The sequence below is a fragment of the Canis aureus genome, chromosome 20 (assembly GCF_053574225.1).
Source record: "Canis aureus isolate CA01 chromosome 20, VMU_Caureus_v.1.0, whole genome shotgun sequence".
Lineage (NCBI taxonomy): Eukaryota > Metazoa > Chordata > Mammalia > Carnivora > Canidae > Canis > Canis aureus.
Genome location: NC_135630.1, coordinates 19,380,164 through 19,388,872, shown reverse-complemented (window position 1 = coordinate 19,388,872; position 8,709 = coordinate 19,380,164). Strand labels below are relative to the sequence as shown.

Sequence of the window (8,709 nt, the reverse complement as noted above, 5' to 3'; positions counted from 1 at the left end):
ATCCTTTATTTCGTCCTCCCAACTTAGCTCTCTCCAAATCTTATACCCTTTCTTATTAGCATCCTTACCTTTTTCATTTCTTTGTCCTCCTGCCACAACTCCTCAGGGCCTCTGTCACAGATCAATCCAATTCTCTACTTCCAAGCCAAGTTTTAGAGAGGCCTTCCGTTGGCAATATGACTTTTTTTCTGCTACTTCCCCATTTTTGTAGTACGTGTCCTAAACTTTCCCTACCATCCTAATGCTCTTACCCCACTTATACCATTTATTTTCTTAAATGATGTTCCCTACCTCATCAAGTTTTTCAAACTCATATTTCCCTTCTCCTAAACTTTATCTTTACAGTATCATTTGTTCATCTTTGCTTTTCTCTCCCTCCTTTACCTTGAATCTCATTCCCTATTATATCTCCATATTAGCCCCCTTTACATAGTTTTCTACATTTCCACTATCCTCAATTCTTAATGCCAACCACCTCCCCCCCCCAAAAAAAGGACTTTTCCCCCAACTAAAAACAAACTCTAGGTATTTAATCCCCCAAAAAACTTCATAAATTTCTCAAAAAAGCATTCTACACTTTCCATCTCTATTTTACCTCTTTCCATCCTATATAGCCCATCCACTTAACATAAATTTCTGAACTATCTACAATGCAATAGATCACAGAGTAGACACAGAAGTGTGTCCATTCGAATACTGTTTATTTTTGCTTTACTCTGTCAAGAATCATCATTAATGTAAAACATGCCATTTTTCAAAGGTTTGTTATATATATGATCATGGGGGGAAGACTTTGAAAAAAAATTACTTCCATATTAAATTTGGTCATTTGTAAACATATTCTCCACTATCCCAATTATACATGAAGTTATTATATTTTCAAAGAACAGTCAATGAAATAGAACCATATGGATTAATCAAGCATTTTTATTAATGATAGTTTGCATTCTATTAAAATTTCACAAATCTAAAATGTCTTCCATAACCAGAGTATCTTTCTCATGGTTCATTTTTTAACAAGATAGTCAGCTTTTAATGGTAATATATGGGTTTTTATTTTTTTTTATGCGTGTGAATGTGTTTTTCCTTACAAACCTAAAAAAATTAGCCCTTTCTTCAAGCTTTTGGTAATCCTTCCACGCAGGTCTCCAGTGTATTGATTTTACATTGAATGACTTTGAGTAGTTTCAATATTTAGATTTTAGCCTTCCATGTCATAACTGCCTCTGTCTCTTACTTGCTTGAAGTCTGAGTTCATTTAGACATGGTCTAGCTTCTATCAGGCTGTAGGCCAAAGACCTGAGATAATTGCATGACTGCTTCAGGAATGTTTTTATAGTTCCTCATCCAGTTTAAGACACAGAAAAAAGGAGGGTATGTCAGATGGTTCCATGGGGATATTACTGGTGTGTTCAGGCATGGATATATTATGCGGGAATGGGGCATTTACATTTAATTATAGAGCAATTGTTCGAATGGGAAAAAAATGTTTATTTGAATATACATAGATTATGCAGTACTGCCCTTATCCTTAAATGCAAAACATGGCTTTCTCTCTCTGTGGTATTTTGGAATTTCACCCTGTTTTGAGGCAAAAAAAAAAAAAAAAAAAAAAAAAAAACAGTGTTTAACTGCCTTTATACATGCATAGGAAAGGCTTTCAGGCGCCAGTTGTTTCCCAATAAGGAATCCCTTCACAGTAAATTGGATCACTTATTCTCATTGTGGTGATTGTGGAGTATCAAAACCATACCAAACCAGCCATGATGTGGGCTGTTAACACAAGAAGGTGAAGACCCAAGTGCAGCAAACTCCAAAAAGTAAGTTACTATTCAAATTAACCATAATACTACATAAGATCTATTTCTAGTTTCCAACCCAATGGGATAGATAGAATACATGTTTCTATAATAAAAAGATTCTAAGGAGAGGGCAGACATTTTTTTAACAATCAACAATCACAAGGAATTTGTTTCTCTCTTCCAAAAGGGACACACAGTTAACTCTACATTATTCTGAGGCTGATTAACCAATTGTGGACTCTACTAGCCACTGATTTCTCATGGATTTTCCCTTAGGTTCCTGATCTTTTTGGACACATTGCTCATTAGCAAACCCACCCAAACCTGGGCAGAAGAAATAAAATCTGCTGAAAACACAAACCGGTCTATTCTGCTCCCTGTTAGTAGTTCTCATATAAGAGGATATGGAAACTGTTCATTAAACCAAGTCTTTTGGATATAAATAGATAATTATCTATGTATCTACAGCTCTCAGTACTATGCATAATTCAGAATTGGTCACACTACAAAAACACTTAGACCACAACATTCTATTTCGTGCTTAGGTTTATCTCTGCTCTCTCCACTCTGTTAGACTATAATACTATTTCCTAAATGTCAGGTTTTGTGATCATCAAGTCCGAAATCTTCTTTAAAATTATCTCAAAGGTAGTGGTCAAGTCCCTCTGCAAGTGAAACGGCAACAAAATACTAGACATCTGCCGGTGCATATTATACTTGCCATGCAAGTAAGAAAATAAAAATCCTGGATTCTGCATTTAAAGTAGACTCTGGGGGATCCCTGGGTGGCGTAGTGGTTTAGCGCCTGCCTTTGGCCCAGGGCGCGATCCTGGAGACCCGGGATCGAATCTCTGGAGACCCGGGATGGAGTCCCACGTCGGGCTCCCGGTGCATGGAGCAAGCTTCTCCCTCTGCCTATGTCTCTGCCTCTCTCTCTCTCTCTCTCTCTCTCTCTCTGTGACTATCATAAATAAATAAAAAAATTTTTTTAAAAATTAAAAAAATAAAAAAATAAATAAAGTAGACTCTGTGTGTCACTTGTTTTCTTTACCCAAATCACAGTGAGTGACAGTCTGGAAGAGATAAAGAAAATGTAAGCCTGTCAGATCTTTAAATTTAAAAGGGTTTATCCACTCTGAATTTCATGTGGATGTTTTGAGACTATTAAATTAGATTATTTTCTTCTATGTTATATATGAGATATATTGGTTTTTAATTTTAATTTTAAACATGAGGAATTCAAAGTAAGTGAAATAAAACTAAAATCTTATCTGTGGACCAGGCTGGAGTTTATACACACATATATTAGACCATTATGCTTCATCATGATGTTTTAATTAAGTAAAATAAAGATATCTGAGAGGAATCTATAATGGTATATAAAGAGAGCAAAAGTTCAATTGAGGAAAAAAAAGAAAACATGTTTATGTGAACATGAAAGGCATGGATCTAGAAACTTAATGTATTGCTAAAAGTCAATATTAATGAACTGACATTAGAAGATTAGCATGACTCAGACTCATATGCAACCTCTACTGTCATCCAACACTGAAGGAAAAGGTTTAGATCAAGATAAAGAGAAAAATGATTATTTGTTCACTCATTCAACAACCATCAATTTAAAATCTAAACATTAAGACTAAAGAAGAAAGTTTTCCTCTGCTTCCAAAAGCTCCAGAAAAATAATAACAAAATGAAATGTAGGTGATATTGAAATGCAAAATGTACACCAAGAATCCATGAGCTAGAAGGTGATAACTAGAGGTCATCAAAACTACTTCATTTACCCTAGAGATTTCAAACAATCCTTCCAAGACTAATAGTGGTAAACCTTTATGCAATATAATTCATCTTCTATTTGTTTTATACCCACTGTAACTTAATCAGTAAAGAGATAGGATCATTAGAAAACAGAATTTGTTTAATCATCATGACTTCACAGGCAACAAGGACATAGAACTAAAACCCAGGATGATTTTTTTTAATTTATTTTTTATTGGTGTTCAATTTGCCAACATACAGAATAACACCCAGTGCTCATCCCATCAAGTGCCTCCCTCAGTGCCCGTCACCCAGTTGCCCCCACCCCCCGCCCACCTCCCCTTCCCCCACCCCTAGTTAGTTTCCCAGAGTTAGGAGTCTTTCATGGTCTGTCTCCCTTTCTGATATTTCCCACTCATTTTTTCTCCTTTCCTCTTTATTCCCTGTCACTATTTTTTATATTCCCCAAATGAATTAGACCATATAATGTTTGTCCTTCTCCGATTGACTTATTTCACTCAACATAATCCCCTCCAGTTCCATCCACATCGAAGCAAATGGTGGGTATTTGTCATTTCTAATGACGGAGTAATACTCCATTGTATACATAAACCACATCTTCCTTACCCGTTCATCTTTCGATGGACACCGAGGATCCTTCCACAGTTTGGCTATTGTGGACATTACTGCTATAAACATTGGGGTGCAGGTGTCCTGCCGTTTCATTGCATCTGTATCTTTGGGGTAAATCCCCAGCAGTGCAATAGCTGGGTCATAGGGCAGATCTATTTTTAACTCTTTGAGGAACCTCCACACAGTTTTCTAGAGTGGCTGCACCAGTTCACATTCCCACCAACAGTGCAGGAGGGTTCCCCTTTCTCCACATCCTCTCCAACATCTGTGGTTTCCTGCCTTGTTAATTTTCCCCATTCTCACTGGTGTGAGGTGGTACCTCATTGTGGTTTTGATTTGTATTTCCCTGATGGCAAGTGATGCGGAGTATTTTCTCATGTGCGTGTTGGCCATGTCTATGTCTTCCTCTGTGAAATTTCGGCTCATGCCTTTTGCCCATTTCATGATTGGATTGTTTGTTTCTTTGCTGTTGAGTGTAATAAGTTCTTTATAGATCTTGGAAGCTAGCCCTTTATCTGATATGTCATTTGCAAATATATTCTCCCATTCTGTAGGATGTCTTTTAGTTTTGTTGACCATTTCTTTTGCTTTGCAAAAGCTTATCTTGATGAAGTCCCAATAGTTCATTTTTGCTTTTGTTTCTCTTGCCTTCATGGATGTATCTTGCAAGAAGTTACTGTGGCTGAGTTCAAAAAGGGTGTTGCCTGTGTTTTCCTCTAGGATTTTGATGGAATCTTGTCTCACATTTAGATCTTTCATCCATTTTGAGTTTATCTTTGTGTCTGGTGCAAGAGGGATGCCCAATTTTCCCAGCACCATTTATTGAAGAGACTATCCTTTTTCCAGTGGATACTCTTTCCTGCTTTGTCGAATATTAGTTGACCATAAAGTTGAGGGTACACTTCTGGGTTCTCTCTTCTGTTCCATTCATCTATGTGTCTGTTTTTGTGCCAGTACCACACTGTCTTGATGACCACAGCTTTGTAGTACAACCTGAAATCTGGCATTGTGATGCCCCCAGATATGTTTTTTTTTTTTTAATTCCCCTGGCTATTTGGGGTCTTTTCTGATTCCACACAAATCTTAAAATAATTTGTTCCAACTCTCTGAAGAAAGTCCATGGTATTTTGATAGGGATTACATTAAACGTGTATATTGCCCTGGGTAACATTGACATTTTCACAATATTAATTCTGCCAATCCATGAGCATGGAATATTTTTCCATCTCTTTGTGTCTTCCTCAATTTCTTTCAGAAGTGTTCTGTGGTTTTTAGGGTATAGATCCTTTATCTCTTCGGTTAGCTTTATTCCTAGGTATCTTATGCTTTGGGTGCAATTGTAAATGGGATTGACTCCTTAATTTCTCTTTCTTCAGTCTCATTGTTACTTCTGGGCATTGATTTTGTATCCTGCCACACTGCAAAATTGCTGTATGAGTTCTAGCAATCTTGGGGTGGAGTCTTTTGGGTTTTCTATGTAGAGTATCATGTCATCGGTGAAAAGGGAGAGTCTGACTTCTTCTTTGCCAATTTGAATGCCTTTAATGTCTTTTTGTTGTCTGATTGCTGAGGCTAGGACTTCTAATACTTCTAGTACTATGTTGAATAGCAGTGGTGAGAGTGGACATCCCTGTCTTGTTCCTGATCTTAGGGGAAAGGCTCCCAGTGCTTCCCCATTGAGAATGATATTTGCTGTGGGCTTTTCATAGATGGCTTTTAAGATGTTGAGGAATGTTCCCTCTATCCCTACACTCTGAAGAGTTTTGATCAGGAATGGATGCTGCATTTTGTCAAATGCTTTCTCTGCATCTATTGAGAGGATCATATGGTTCTTGTTTTTTCTCTTGCTGATATGATGAATCATATTGACTATTTTACGAGTGTTGAATCAGCCTTGCATCCCGGGGATAAATCCTACTTGGTCATAGTGAATAATCTTCTTAATGTATTGTTGTATCCTATTGGCTAGTATCTTGTTGAGAATTTTTGCATCCATGTTCATCAGGGATATTGGTCTATAATTCTCCTTTTTGGTGGTATCTTTGTCTGGTTTTGGAATTCAGGTGATGCTGGCCTCATAGAACGAGTTTGGAAGTACTCCATCTCTTTCTATCTTTCCGAACAGCTTTAGTAAATAAGTATGGTTTCTTCTTTAAATGTTTGATAGAATTCCCCAAGGAAGCCATATGGCCCTGGACTTTTGTGTCTTGGGAGATTTTTGATGACTGCTTCAATTTCCTCCCTGGTTATTGGCTTGTTCAGGTTTTCTATTTCTTCCTGTTCCAGTTTTGGTAGTTTGTGGTTTTCCAGAAATGCGTCCATTTCTTCTAGATTGCCTAATTTATTGGCGTTTAGCTATTCATAATAGGTTTTTAATATCATTTGTATTTCCTTGGTGTTGGTAGTGATCTCTCATTTCTCATTCATGATTTAATTAATTTGAGTCTTCTCTCTCTTCTTTTTAATAAGGTTGGCTAATGGTTTATCTATCTTATTAATTCTTTCAAAGAACCAACTCCTGGTTTTGTGGATCTCTTCCACAGTTCAGTTCTTCTGGTCTCTATTTCATTGAGTTCTGCTCGAATCTTTATTAACTCTCTTCTGCTGGGTGTAGGATCTATTTGCTGTTTTTTCTCCAGCTCCTTTATGTGTAAGGTTAGCTTTTGTATTTGAGTTCTTTCCAGTTTTTGGATGGATGCTTGTATTGCGATGTATTTCCCCCCTCAGGACTGCTTTTGCTGCATCCCAAAGATTTTGAATGGTTGTATCTTCATTCTCATTAGTTTCCATGAATATTTTTAATTCTTCCTTAATTTCCTCGTTGACCCTTTCATCTTTTAGCAGGATGGTCCTTAACCTCCACATGTTTGAAATCCTTCCGAATTTCCTCTTGTGATTTAGTTCTAATTTCAAAGCATTATGGTCTGAGAATATGCAGGGGATGATCCCAATCTTTTAGTACTGGTTAAGACCTGATTTGTGACCCAGTATATGGTCTATTCTGGAGAAAGTTCCATGTGCACTTGAGAAGAATGTGTATTTAGTAGTGTATGGATGTAAAGTTCTGTAGATATCTGTGAAATCCATCTGATCCAGTGTATCATTTAAAGCTCTTGTTTCTTTGGGGATGTTGTGCTTAGAAAACCTATCAAGTATAGCAAGTGCTACATTGAAGTCACCAGGTGTAAGTGTATTATTATCTAAGTATGTCTTAACTTTGGTTATTAACTGATTGATATATTTGGCAGCTCCCACATTCGGGGCATATATATTGATGATTGTTAAGTCCTCTTCTTGGATAGATCCTTTAAGTATGATATAGTGTTCCTCTTCATCTCTTGGGATAAACTTTAGTTTATCTGATATAAGGACGGCTACCCCTGCTTTCTTTTGAGAACCATTTGAATGGTACATGGTTCTCCAACCTTTTATTTTCAGGCTGTAGGTGTCCGTATGTCTAAAATGAGTCTCTTGTAGACAGCAAATACATGGGTCCTGCTTTTTTATCCAGTCTGAAACCCTGCACCTTTTGATGGGGTCATTAAGCCCATTCACGTTCAGAGTTACTATTGAAAGGTATGAGTTTAGTGTCATCATGATACCTATTCAGTCCCTGTTTTTGTGGATTGTTCCGTTAGACTTCCTCTTAAAAAGGAATTTTAGGAGTCCCCCCTTAGAATAAAGGGGAAAGGAGAAAAAATGAGTGGGAAGTATCAGAAAGGGAGACAGAACATGAAAGACTCCTAACTCTGGGAAACGAATTAGGGGTGGTGGAAGGGGAGGTGGGCAGTGGGTGGGGGTGACTGGGTGACAGGCACTGAGATGGGCACTTGACAGGATGAGCACTGGGTGTTATTCTATATGTTGGCAAATCGAACACCAATAAAAAATAAATTTATAAAAAGAAAAGAGTCCCCCCCCCCTTAAAATTTCTTGCAGAGCTGGTAAAAATATGGAACGCTTCACGAATTTGCATGTCATCCTTGCGCAAGGGCCATGCTAATCTTCTCTGTATCATTCCAAGTTTAGTATATGTGCTGCTTAAGCAGGCACAGGATGATTACTTTTAAATCCATTTGATTCCTTTCAATAATATTTCATTGAGCAGCCACTACATACCAGTTAAATCCCTTAACTAAAGTACTCCTTCTCAAACCACACTGGTTGTAGAATTTGTAGGATAGGAACCTAAGACCTTATGGAAAAATTAAATCAGGAATGGCTACTCACAACAGAACCTATGAAAATACTGTTAGATCTTCTTCTAAGGCTATCATTTTTCCACTCTTGGCAAGATTTGGAGCATCATCATCCCCTACTCAGCCACTTAATTATAGCCTCAAAAAATAAAATATTTGTTAATTTAAGGACTTCACAATATTTATGTAACATATATTTCCATTGAATGGCACATAGTACTACTATTTGACATAAACCACCAAGTGGTAATGCTCTTGGTGCAAAATAATAAATTTTTATAATTTCTAGGGTAAAAGTGACTGACAAGATAAAG

The 8,709-nt window shown here is 37.1% G+C and overlaps 1 non-coding gene across 1 annotated transcript; it reads right to left on the bottom strand.

Moving 5' to 3' along the window:
- Positions 1 to 8,142: 8,142 nt before the first annotated feature.
- Positions 8,143 to 8,249, bottom strand: LOC144292024 (U6 spliceosomal RNA). Its single transcript, XR_013359561.1, has one exon. It is a non-coding gene; the product is annotated as a U6 spliceosomal RNA (small nuclear RNA).
- Between the last annotated feature and the right edge of the window lie 460 nt (positions 8,250 to 8,709).